Source organism: Columba livia, chromosome 1, assembly GCF_036013475.1.
Source record: "Columba livia isolate bColLiv1 breed racing homer chromosome 1, bColLiv1.pat.W.v2, whole genome shotgun sequence".
In the NCBI taxonomy this organism is placed as follows: Eukaryota; Metazoa; Chordata; class Aves; order Columbiformes; family Columbidae; genus Columba; species Columba livia.
Window position 1 is genome coordinate 166,213,276 of NC_088602.1, and position 13,861 is coordinate 166,227,136.

At 40.5% G+C, this 13,861-nt stretch overlaps 1 protein-coding gene across 5 annotated transcripts in view; it reads right to left on the reverse strand.

The window, feature by feature from the left end:
* The window catches only part of TMCC3 (transmembrane and coiled-coil domain family 3), a 144,874-nt gene that overhangs the window by 49,383 nt on the left and 81,630 nt on the right, over nt 1–13,861 (reverse strand). The window lies entirely within an intron of this gene.

Consider the following 13,861-nt stretch of genomic DNA (forward strand, 5'->3'; position numbering starts at 1 on the left):
CACTGGAACAGGCTGCCCAGGGAGGTTGTGGAGTCTCCTTTGGAGACATTCAAAACCCACCTGGACGCCTTCCTGTATAACCTCATCTAGGTGTTCCTCCTAGATTGGACTAGGTAATCTTTTGAGGTCCCTTCCAATCCCTAAGATTCTGTGATAAATCGCTTTTTTATTTACAAAAAATTTGAAGGCCAGAGCTTCCGAGGGGGGCAAGGATGCTCTCCCAGAGCTATGGCTGGGTGTGTGACAATCCCATTTCTCCTGCAGACAAGCACTGGTTTTGTTTAGGCTTCTCACTAAAGCTCCAGCTCTTGGAAGGAGTTGCCATCAATCAACTACCTTGACTTCCGTTAAATCTAGACCCTGTGGCTACAGCAAAACCTCACAAAACACAGCGCATCCTAAAGGCTCAGAAGTCCGAAGTGGAAAGGAAGGAAGAAACCAGAAGCATTAAGTACATTGTTGTTTTGGGGCAGACTCACTTGTCAGGCTTTGACTGTTTGCGGTAGCATAATGCACCCTGGACGCAGATGAGTGCTGCTGCTGGAAAGCCTGTGATATGTAGAGTTTTCCACAATAAACATGTTATAAAAATTCTGTCAAACCAACTAAACAATCAGGGTCTGCATTCTTCAAAGTGGTCAGTGAAGCATAGCAACCAATTCAGTCCCCATTTTTGCGTATTACACAAACAAAATACATCCTTCAGTGTCCTAGCACAGGAGAGCTTCAACCATAATTGTGCACACCCAAGGGAAACAAAACATGTTTTCTGGGACATATGTATGCCAATGTACTTAATTCCTAAGAGTTGAGCAGAGTTCCTGACTAATTTTTGCTTTCATCTTCAGAATGGCTATGCTGATGAATGCATTTAAATCAGTAACACTTGACACATTTTAAACTACTGGAAAGTGTAAGGAGAGTATTGTTTTTATAATCACTCACTAAGTTGTACAGGAGATGTACTTTTCTATTTTCTGGAATGAGTAGTTGGGTTATCACTTCAACAATTTTACACAAAGTAAATCTAGAGTTCCTTCAGACTGATTCCCTTGTAACAGCAGCAAGACTTCACCTTTTAGGGACAGTTATTAGGATGCTCATGCACCAGTCACACTGCTTTTCTTCTCTAGTTGGAGACAGCAACAGTCTCAAGGCATGTGCATATATATACATACATAAACAAAGACAGCTAACTACCCTAGAAGGGGCTTGCAGCTTTTAAAAATATTTCTCCAGCACCATTTAGATTTTTAATTGGAATTTTATGTTCTGAGATACCACTACTATCAGAGGTTAATTCTCTGACACAAGGCCCTCCTTGGTGTTTTCACATAATGAGGTCTTCAAAAATGAAAGACCTGAAATTCTTAAGTAAAAATAAATCCTAGACCTCACCATCTTGGCAGGTGTTTCTTCTTCAACAAGTTTTTACAAAGTTATCCCAAATTAAGTAGTGAGTGGGTTTACTAAGGAAGTGTTATTTGCCCAATGCAGTATTCAAAATAACCAAATTAACACAGGATACCTGCACACAGGTGATGACTTGCCATCCTTCCTGTACTACTTATATAGCTGAACTAGATAAAGTGGGAAGGCTGCTGGGAAAAAGCTTTAAAATGGGAATTGGATTTCTTCAGTCCTTCAGCTCAGACATGAAAGTTAATTCACAACTCAAAATGTGCCAGAGGGTGGGGAACTCTGGAGGTGAAGGTCAATAAGAAGTTAAGTAGGCAAATGTTGTGGGTTTGGAGTTTTCACTGAAGTTAAAATTGCACATTTCCAAAGGGGACTGAGCAGTTTCCAGCATCTAGGATGAAACAGCCTTATTTCCTCAGAAACTTTTGGGAGTTTTTTAAGCCTTGCTAAATGCAGCTGATCAAAGCATAGAGAAGGTAAGTAGTGGGAAAACGGGCACATAAAAGGCTTCAGCTGCTTGGCTCTTTAGTAATACAAGACATATAAATCACAGCTTATTCAAAAGTTTAAGAGTTTTATTTAAATAATACCAGCAGACTAACCAAAAAAATGATGAATCTTCTCTTCCTGGCCTGTAGCAGGAGCAGATGGACTTTTCTCCTGTGGCATGTTTGCAGAATACATTTCATTTTGTTTGGCTGAGCAAAGACATCTCCCCCTCCTCTCACACACACAGCTGGTTTGTACAGCTCCCCTTCCTCGCTCCAAAGCAAGACACATGACTCCCCGAACATGGCAGAGCTCTGCACAGCACAGTACTTCTGACAGCCTCACCAGATACTTCTCTCACTGCTATTTTTCAAAAGCCCACGGAGTTTGAATAAATGCTCTTCCCACACACTGCATCTACCCTACTCTAAACTGAACCTTCAACCCACTAAAGCAAATCCTTCCAGTTACTGTCAGGAGCGTGAGGCCAGACTCACAGTGACACAGACAGGTGGCAGCCCATAGATGAATTCCCTCATCCTTTGTTTTTCTCACAAAGTACTTTTTAAATTAAATTCTATGGTTTAAATTAATGATGAGTGTTAAATCATCCCAGCCATCATGTCAATTTTAAAGTTCAAATACCTCAAAATCCCTCACTGACTGCCCAGCTGTCCTTAAAAGGCAGAGAGTACTTTTCATCTTTTTCCAGTGCTTTCCCTCACTCCAGCATACTGGCATGACCCTCAATGCTTAATGATTGGTATTTACATTTTGCCTGCCTTTTTAAAGTGACCTTTCAAAAATAATGCCAATTAGGAATGGAAGGTCTGGTTAGACTTAAGATCACTGTTAAAGGGCGTACACCACTGTATTCATCATTCAGAGGGACTGACATCAATACTGGGTTTGCCTGCATTTCCCTGTTTTAGCAATGTCAAATCTCTGGAGAGGCAGCAGAGGCACCTCTTTGACCAAAACAGCCCTGTCAGGCAGAGATTTCTACTAACAACTCCCCTCTCACTCTTCCCCGCGAAAGCTGCATCTATGCCACCCATGTCCTGCTGCATGACCCTGTGCAGCAGACACAGCAGTCCCACCTGTGAGCCATGAATTATCTATACGGACTTACGTATAGGCCATGGAGGGAGAAGAAGCGGTAGTGGCGACAGCGGGATTACTTAGCAAAACCCAACTCCCTGTCCTGGTTTTGTTAAAAACAAGTTTCTCTTTTAGTGAATTTGTCTGTCAGCTAAAGCCTTCATATTAGCTGCATTTTTCCTGGAGAACCAGACACATGTTTTGGTAAACATAGCAATGGAATGCAAACTTATTGATAAGCATGGATGGACATCTCGCGAGAGGGGCGACGAAAAACAAATGACCAAGAAACTGACCAACTGTGTATAACATTCCATTCACGTGAATACTTCATATAAAAGTGGGAGATCACGAGGATCTCGTCCCTTTTTCTCTTCTGCCTATGGCCGACATTAGGAGAGGACCTTGCTAGTCGTCCCTGCGAACTGAGGCCTAGTGAGAGACTGAATCCAGCTCCGGTTGGCTGCAGAGTCCAATCCAGGACTTTGGTTGCCGGCTCTGCAGTTGCTGAGACTTTCAAGATTGGTTTTGTATATTTTGTATTATTTTCTCTATTCTTATTAGTAGCATTAGTAAAACATCTTTAATTTTTTCCAACTCTCTTCACTCTGTCCTTCTTTTCCTCCCAATCACCTGTCCTTGGTGGAAGGGGAGGAGAGAAAGGGGGAAGTGGGGGGGGGGAGAGGGGGTTAACAATACATCTGCCAGGGTTTTATTGTCACCCCGCAATCTTAACCCTCGACACTCCCACACAATGTAATCCCATAGATGGAGCTGTGCACGCACACTGGGAAGTATCACAAGAAAGGAAACCTTTATGGAGATGGGAAGCATGGAAATCCCATCATTAGGAGGCTCTCTTGAGGTTTGGCTCTCTTCTTTTTCCAGATTTATCAGGAATCTGGATCTTGACAATTTCTTTCTTTGGACTTCCACTACCACATTTGTAAAAGGAGAAGCACAGCATATCTTTCTTTTGCGGAGAACCTTGAGCTCTCCAGAATTAAAAATGCTATTATTTGAAAGTTGTGTTCTGTTGTTGTTGGGAGCAATTAAACGTGTCAGGTGTATATTGGCAAAGGTACAACCAGGAAGAAGGCAAAGGTCCCTTTTTCCACAATGGCAACATCTGTACTCCAAACAGGATACTGGGGCTTCTTATGAGAGACTTTTTAACATGCCCTCCAAAGCATTTTTCCAAAAGCTTGTAGCAGCCAGCCTCCAGGGAAAAGGCTTACGTGGTGACAGACTGTCAGTGCCATTTCTAAATCTGACAGCAAATGGGACAGTGCCGAGTGACGTCGGCCTTGCAGTTATCCATGAGCACACTGCCACAGTGCTCAGTTTATCTGCCAAAGCATGAGCCTTTCACACCCACAGGAAAGGAGATACTCTGCTTTGTCTGTACCCAGCACAAGCTACCACGGGATCACACTGAGACAGCTTGAATTGCCAAGCCGTGATGTTCATTCAGAAGATGTTGATAAACATTCAGATATCAAAGTAAAATTTTAAATCAACTCCTCTCCTCCCCTGTTATCTCCTCATTAAGAAATGTTTTATGTGCTTTCAGGATATTACAGCCATGGACACTCTATGACTGCCCACTTCCTATACGGGGAAAAAGATTCCAAAACTAATACTGTTATCGTGCATTAGTGAGATACAAGGATAGAGAAGCAAGTAAAAAATTCCAGTTGAGGGTAACAGAAGTTCTCCCTTTTGGTTTTCCCCCCCACTGTCGCCTACTATCCTGCACCCCTTGCTGTGTGATGAGAGGCAACTTCAAGCCCTTTCCTCATTCTCGTACAGTCTAGGTAATTTCTGCTACATAATTCCTCGTTGCTACTGCTGAGTGACAGCAATAGTGCAAAGAGTACCTACAGGATGGTGGCAGTGTTTTGCATTTCAAATGCTGGGAATAAGAGCCACCTCTTCAGCAGACTTGAATGACAGCTCTTCTGTATACCCAAGAACTTACTTGGAGCGCAGCTGTGTACATTAAAGGTGACCTGTGTTGCAGAGGCAAGCACAGAATTATTCCTTGGGCGATGTGAACTGCTGCTGCTCATCAGATTTAAAATGTTCGTCTGCCTCATAGTATGTGATGCGGGGCCCTCCTGGGAATAACTGTATCCTCTCTGTCCCAAATCGGCCACTGTGATAGTGCCATGAGCTATGCAGGACCAACAGCTGCAGCCTGTTGGCACAAAAATTTGTACCCCTTTCCAAAACACAAATGTGAACTTGCATCCAAACCGTTCAGACTGCAGCCAGAAGATAGGCAGCCTGAATCTCCTATTACTGCATATCCTGATGGTTACATCAGTGAGACCTTTTACACCAAATTAAAACAAGCCAAAACCTCAAACTACACGCAGCCCACAAGCACAAGAATTGCTCTCAGGATGTGCCACCTCTACCTGCTGTTCGGAAAAGCGCACACAGCCCCCCTGAAGTGACAGGGAGCTGGGTAGCTGACACCTGAGCTCCCAAAGGCTCTGTAAGTGAATACACCACCGCTTTCACCCTACTGCCTTATGGCCATAGCTTAACAGACATCTCTGAGAGCATGTGGCTGATGGTTGCACGAAGAGATTGTAGATTGTGCTGGATAGGAACCTGCCAATTTTATTTGTCTACGCATTGCACGGCTGTAGCTCTGTGTAAGTTATTTCACGCTAAATGCGTGACATCAATTATTTCCATATCAAGAGACAATGTCAAGCACAGGATTAGGACTGGTTTGACAGTCAACCAGAAAACAGAGATGGGTTATTAAAGGACAGCAAAATTAATAATTATACAAGTAGGCCTGCACCTCTTCCTGGTGAGCATTGTTACAGCACAGCCCTTTGGGGTTCACTAGAGTGACTCTCTGTCTACAGAGATTCAAGTTGCAGGGGACCACCTACAACTCATCTAGCTGTGGTTCTGCTAATTCTAATTCAATGGAATATGAAAGCTCTCCTTTAAAACTACATGAACAGGGAACTGCATTCAGTCAGTTATCAGGTAGGTTATAAAGGGATTAATAAAAGCCATCAGATAAATACGGTTAAGAGCTCATTGAGATAAGCGTAATAAAAACAGAAAGCTCCTTCCAGTTTACTTCTCAGTCTGTCAGACCTAAACATAAAACATTCAGCTCTGATTTGGGTGACAGGGACTTGAAAGATTGACATCAACTAAGCAGAAAAGCCCAAATGCCACTATGTTTAATTAGCATAAATTTTCCAAGTGCCTGATTTTCACAACAAATATTTTAAAAACCACAGAATAGCAAAGACATTTGCATTAGGCTAAATAAATTTGCATCAGGTATCATTTATAAGTGTCCAGCAACACACTCCCTTTACTCATCTCAACACAGTAATTTATCAAGGAGCTGGTTCTGGCTTATTATTATGTATTGCTATATAATTCTACAGCATAGTTTTCACTGAATGAAGTATTTGCCATATATGCTTTTCTTGGTTGTACTGCTAATAGCTATTACATTCATTTTACTTCCATTTTATAATGCTTTTTATGGATAAAATCCAGGTCCACTAATTAAAGTTTTATAAATTGCTTCAATATGCAAGGCCTTTATCACATATTTCTGCATATTCCACAGCAAATTCACTCACTAGTAATGTCCCAAAGATTGGTGCAGAGCTTCATAACTTCCTACATGTAAGTAAGCATTTTTAACAACATCAAACTGTATGCATATGTTCCTGGATCAGAACTATATGACTACTGGAATCATCATTTAGATTGGAATTTAGACTGAGTGAGTTTAGACATATGATTAGTTGACCATGGAGGCAAGTGGTAAGATAAAATATGATTCCTACTTTTAACTATCCTGATGCTATCAGATGCTTCAGAATAGTCTCTGAGAGAATACAGATTTTAAGCAGAAAAAATAAGTCTGAATTTTTAACGTATACTCATCCTTTTGGGACTTTAAAAATCGTAAATTCATCAGCTATTATTAATTAGGAAATTTTGGGATCAATTTTTGAAAGATTGAAGTCTTCTGCTTTGTTCTCATACAACCAGCAAAATGAATGAGATCTAGAGTACAATTTGCTTATCCCTGGGACATGAGTTTTAGCAGGAATGTATAAGAAGAAGCTTATTTTGCATTGTTTTTGGAAACTGTAGCAACACACGTTAGACGCCTAGCATTTCAGGGGAGTTTCCCCCTGAACTCCCATTATGGAAAATATTACAGCATGAGGTCACTAGAAAATGGAATACATTTGCCAATAAAAACTCCTATTCTGCTATATAGGAATATAATTTTCTGGAACAAAATTAATAACTTGTTTCCCCATTATTATTGTAACTGAGCTTTTCTTACTGAAGTTATATCTGTGCAGGGTGGGATTTCTTTTTCTTTACCTTCTTAACCAATACAACTGTGTTAATAAAGCATTTATAAGTACTCAAGGTGGAGAACCTGAGTGTCCACAGGGGCTGGATGGCACAAACAGAAGACACCTTACAGCAGCCAGACAGCTCTGAGGCTGGAAGAAAGTGAAACCCCTTGTCCTTCCAGCACCCACTGTGTATGAAGCGTCAGGCCTACCCATCCCCAGCTAACCTCAAGTGGCACTGAAAGATGAAGCCGTCCCTCTTCTTGCCCCAAAAAAACCCCAATTTTGGCAACAGGGTTTAGGTTGGTTTGATCTGGAAAGCTGGCAGGTAATTGCCTCTGCTCAAGCTACAAGCAGCTCCCGATTTCTCTTCTGTAACCACCCCAGGCCAACAATTTTACGTATGTCAGACGTATTTTTCAAGCCCAGTATAAAGGCATGACATTATCAACAAGAATCTCACAGGCACATGCTTACAAATCAAAACAGAGGAAAAAACTGTAATCATTATAGGCTTACTAGTGAAACTATTTTTTTACGTTGTTTCCTTAGTTGTGTTTGTGTATGTACCTCTCACACATACACAGCTTTATAAACAATTTTATTGAAATTATTATAAGGGGAGAAACTGAGTGTTCCAACTTTCCTATTCTGCTAAAAAAGATTCATTATTAAATACAGGTTTTGAAACACTTGTAATCATGAGTCTCAGTAGAAAGCATTGCAGCAATATATACTCTAATAGCAACATGGTATCATAAGCATACGTCATATATCATAAGCATGTATCATATATCATAAGTATATATAATAAATAATTAGGAGTTCTAGCAACCAGGCATATAAAAGTTACGACAAAGTAACACAGCTCAGGAGAAGATGTGTTATACAAATCAAAATAAACCCTGCAGAAACAAGTGGTATTGCAGAGGTGTAGGACATGAAGGGAAAGCCCCTGCTTTGCAGCTCACTCTGGCACTCACCAATTCCAATGATTTTCAGCATCTCAAACACACAGGTCTGGTACAATTACAAAACAACAGAGCACATTCTTCATTAACACTCACCAAAACCTTGCATTTCTTTAAATTGAAAGGTTGCCTTTTTTCCTAAATGATACAATTTCTCACATATTTTATATTTTTAAAACAACATATCACAAACCTTCCACTGTTTGAAAACTTAACAGGAAAAACCTCTTACGAGATGGGTTTTTTTAATTTCCATTTTCATTTTTCATTTCACTTATTTTTCATTTCTGCCACAAGTTTTCACTAACATCACCTACCATTTTCCAGCAGTTCTGTTTTGCGCTGCTGAAACTCTGGGCATGGTTTGAGGATTTGCTTAAGCTGACAGGCAGAGTTCTGCCTTGGCTGGTGAGCAAAGCCGTGCTGGTCACGTACCTGGAGCTGTGCTGTAACTGTGCAGAGAGTAATAGCAAGCAGCTGTGGAAGGGTGTTCTTTATATGTGCTCCTGTTGTGTAGATAAAGAACGATCCCAGGTACAGGTGGGGCCTCCTGATAGGGCAGCCACCATCTGACAGCAGTGGCCTTGAATCTACGGGCAGGGGAAGGGATCAGAAGGCCCATAAACGGCAATGGCCAGTGACTGATACCAACCTGGAAGCAACCCATGCGAGCTCCCCACAGGCAGTAACATGGGCAGAAGCCTATTCATGCTTTGTACTTAAGCTACAGCAAACCCCACTGACTGCAGAGTTCCTATGTAGAATTGATGACTGGTAGGTGAAGGGTCTGGAGAGAAAGTCCTATGAGGAGCAGCTGAGGAAACCAGACTTGTTCAGCCTGGAGAAGAAGAGGCTGAAGGGACCTTATTGCTCTCCATAACTACCTGAAAGGAGGTTGTAGCATGGAGGGTGTTGGTCTCTTCTTCCAAGTGACAAGAGCCAGGACAAGAGGAAATGGCCTCAAGTTGCACCAGGGCAGGTTTAGATTGGATATTAGGAAAAATTGCTTCACAGAAAGGGTTGTCAGGCAGTGGAACAGGCTGCCCAGGGAAGTGGTTGAATCACTATCCCTGGAGATGTTTAAAAGATGCATTGATGAGGTTCTCAGGGACATGGTTTAGAGGTAGACTTGGCAGTGCTAGGTTAACGGTTGGACTCGATGATCTTAAAGGTCTTTTCCAACCAAAATGATTTTGTGAGTCTATGTGTATGTATTATCAGGGCAGAGAGATGTACCTTTAACGCCTGTGTTTGTTTTACTGTCTTACCCTTGAGGCTGGTTTGTAATTTGGATGCAACAGTTAGCAGGTCAAAGAGCTGATCCAGGTGAAAACAACCTCTGTCAAAACAGAATAAATCATTAGATTGCAAAAATACGTAAATATTAGTTTCACAGGCTCCCTCATCTGACTGGCTGCTCAGTTCCTCAGGCCATGGTGTTGACTCAGGAAAGTGGGCAGGGAATCATGCCTGAGGGCACAAGGCAGAACCCAGCAGAAGTCAGGAGGACTAAGGTAGATCATGCAATCACACTGTTAGTTGCCAAGAGTTTAATTGTGTCATGGCATATTGGGTACAGTTTCATCCAAAGACTCTTAACGTCAGTCTTTTCTGGATCTTTATAAAGGCTAATTATCCTTGTAAAAAATATGGAGGGAGGATGCAGTCAAATGTAAAGCCATCTAACATTTATGGAAATCTAGAAAGGCATGGGCATCTCAAAATGAACTATTAAAAGTTTAAAATGAACTATTTTCTCATTTTCTAACAGGACTTCAATAATAGTATGAGTCATTCAGGCCTTGAAAAAATAACAAACAGCTTAATCCAAGCAAAAACCTATCTGGAAGTTTCAGAGTGAATCTTCTGGTGAAGCTGAGATCAGCAATTATATGAATATCATGAAACCAGCTGCTGAAATTATGTGAGGGAAAGATGAAAAGCAACAGGGCTGCCTGATCAACCAAGAATAATGCAAATGTAGCAAATGAACATCTGTGGAGATAAAACATCTGAGGTATGCAAACTATTATCTGATTTGCTAGAAAAGGGAAAAAGAATCTTTCTATATAACAAAAATAAGTGACCCAGCATGAAAGCTATGCTCTTGTCTTCTCTAAGAATGTGTCATCTCCAGGGGTGCTTCACTAAATCTGTATAAACTTTGCCTTTGCTACTAACAATGAAATTACCTTTAGTTATCTGAACTTCATCTGGTCAGTCCCCAAAACTATAATGTATTTATTTTTCTAAGGGACCTAATAGTAACAAATAAGGGTGCATCTGTACACAACTCAGCTTCAATGATGCAGAAAAGAAGTATATAAACTCAACTAAATCAGCAGGGAATTCCTGCATTCCTTTGTACGCAGCTGAGTAAGCATTTAAAAGTTAAACAATGTCCCTAAGCATTTAAATAGCTTAAAGTGAATCCTCTTCTTAAAATGAGAATAAAAACAAACAAATGTTTAGTAACTGCTCTCAGCAAGATATTTTCCACCCATCTATCAAAATCATACAGTGAATTTAAAACAGAAGAAATTAACAGACCCCAAATCAGCAGGTTTTTCCCCTGCAAGGCGTGTTTTCAATTTACTGAAACCTTTTCCTTTCCTCTTTGCATGCACAAATTCCCTGCAACTTGTTTGCATTGCAACAGAGATCTTTTTGACTTGATTCCCCCCGAACTTCTTGACACAGCCCTCTTGTTTCCTTTTGTAGCTTCTACATCTACACACATACAAATGTGCAATGGTAAATACATGCACGCGAGTATTTCTCCCTCCTCTGGTTTTCCAATATTCCTCAGTAGCTGTGAATGATGCTTCCAGCAAACAAATCCCTACTATTTTCAACATGTCTTTATATTGACCAGTAATCTCAGAAATAAGAAAAACAATAACCGGAAAACTTTGTGGTTAAAAATACATTGCTCAAGCCACCTTCTCTTTGTTAAGTAGGTATTCTACAGACATGCATATGTATAAACGTACATTATTAATTTATGTCTCCCCAGTTCTTACAGCATTTTATCAGCAGAGTGAGCAGTTTATACATGGCACTGCTTGGTGTGTAGGGGGAACCCCCACATTGTGCCTCCTTGACTTCGGTCTGCTAGAAGCCTGAGCAGTTGTCAGGCAGGCGCAGTGTTGGATGGACAGTAAATAGTAAAACAGGGCAGAGCGAAGAAAGTTAAGAGTTTCTTTGAGAAATGGTGTTACCAGTCTTGGTACATTTTTACCCCAAGAAGGAAAAAAATAACTGGACTTGTTCTGCATGTTACAGGTTGATTGGAGCTGATTTTTAGTAACAAATTATTGCAACAGATTTTTAAGATATCATGAAATTGGGACAAACCTTTTTAATTCTGTGAACACCACCAATTTTCAACAGCTAAGGAACCTCTCAGATCTCTTCTGTTGTTGCTGATGGGTTTTAGTTCAATAAATTGTGGACAGCCATTAAAGTAGGGAAAAAATCAGTCCTGTAACTGGAACGAGCAAGTTTGCATGTTCTACAGAACCACTCAAATAAGATGCAGCATCAGTGTCTGTAGTTTACTACAGATGTGCAATCAAATCTTGCTTTCAGCCACTAGTAAATCTGAAATTATTTTCACCACCAATTCTATGCCATTTGGGTACCTTTGAATGTCAGATATGGAGCTCTCAGTCACACGTGTGTGTAGTTATTTCAAGCTAGAATTTACATGCACGTATTATAATTCCAGACAAATCCATGTATGTATAGATACATATATATACATATAAAAGAAATAATAAGCAATAACATCATTTCTTAAATCAGAAGTATGAGACCCTGTATGAAAACTTGCAGTTTTAATACTGAGTAGCTGCAATGTTTTCATATTAATAGCAGCCTTGCTAGCTAGCAGGAGCACTTCCACCAGGGCAGCATCTCAGGAGGAGGGAAGAAATACAATTTGTTCTAGCTGGCTTTCCCTAATTCCATTTTCTAGGATTTAATTGAATGAGTGCAGAAAAGCTACCTAAGAACCATGTACATAACAACAGTTTGTTCCTTGTAAGAAATTTCAGAAATATGTCTCTAGGTTTCTGTATGTATGTTACCTCTGATTCACATCTAATGATAGCAATTAAACTAATTTGGGTCATCAAGGATTTGGTCAGCATGTAGTGCTGCTGCTTAGATATATGGAGATTGCTATACATGAGACATCACGATTTAGTCAGATCTTGTAGATCCCACTGTCAGCACTGGTCAGCATCGGCCTCTGGAGCAGCTGTGGTAGAATTTACCACATAGGTGAGATACTTGCTGAAATAGATACTCAGGACTAATTATTTGAATTTCACTTAGAATTTCATGGAGTTTTGCAAAGACACTGATAAATTTATGCCAGTACTTTCAAGAATATGTTGACCTTGTCAAATCATGCAGCACCTGGGAGAGAATATGGAAACTATCTTCAAGAGTTTAGAAATGTGCACATAAAAGTTATTGACTTCATTTATGGCCAATGTCTCTTCTGTAAGGTTATTTCAAAGGCACACTGACATTTTACTGAATTACCCATCACTCAGGGCCATGGTACATGCATCATTTATTAAAACTTAACTTTTCCTGGATAATCTTCTTGGTCTTTTCACATCATTTTTAATCAGTCTTTCCTTAGAAGAGATCTAGAGAGCATCAAGGTAAGGCACTACCAAAGCAAGACAAAAAGACCCCAGAGTTAACTTTCAGATATGGCCACAGCACCAACACTGCTAAACAGGGAATTTGAAAGGCCTCCCACTGCAACCTTTTATTAATATTCAACCTTGATCTTTCAGCATACTTTGATTTTGTGGCTTACTTGAAAGACTTGATACACACAGGGATCTTTCAAATATCAGTCTGAAGGATTTATTTTTTTCAATATATAAATGGTTTATAGAAGTTGTGCTTTAATACAACACAAATAAATGTATCTGAGTGATACTGTTAAGTAAATCAGAGATGACATTGCTCCCAGAACAGAAACTCTTGACCACTCTGTGCCCTGGGCTCCTCAGGTATATCGCCATGTGTTTTTACATTGTCAGCACAGGATGAATTTCACCCCTCAGTTTCCAGCTAATCTCATTTCTGTCAGCCTCTCTCAAAGATGGAAGACAGTGGATGGATGCCTTAGATGAATTCAAAGTAAATGGTAAGGAAGATAGATGTTGTTAACTGGCTCTCCTGCTGAAGGCTGATGCCTCAGCTGTGTACTGATGGAAATTCTTGTCAGCACAGATGGTTTGTTTTGACCACGATATGTCATTTCAGTGTTACGATAATAACAGAAATTGGGTTATTCTGTGGCAGCAGCCAGTTTCCAAGGGAAGTTAAAAGCACGTGGGCACTGAGAAAGTTATAACTGATACTAAGCATGGCAACAAAACTCAGCAATCTGCTGTGTAGGTGATGCTGCAAGACACATGAAAGTTTGCCTGAAACAATCCACCACATCTGTTGGCATGTTGTAATCCAGCTGTACCATGT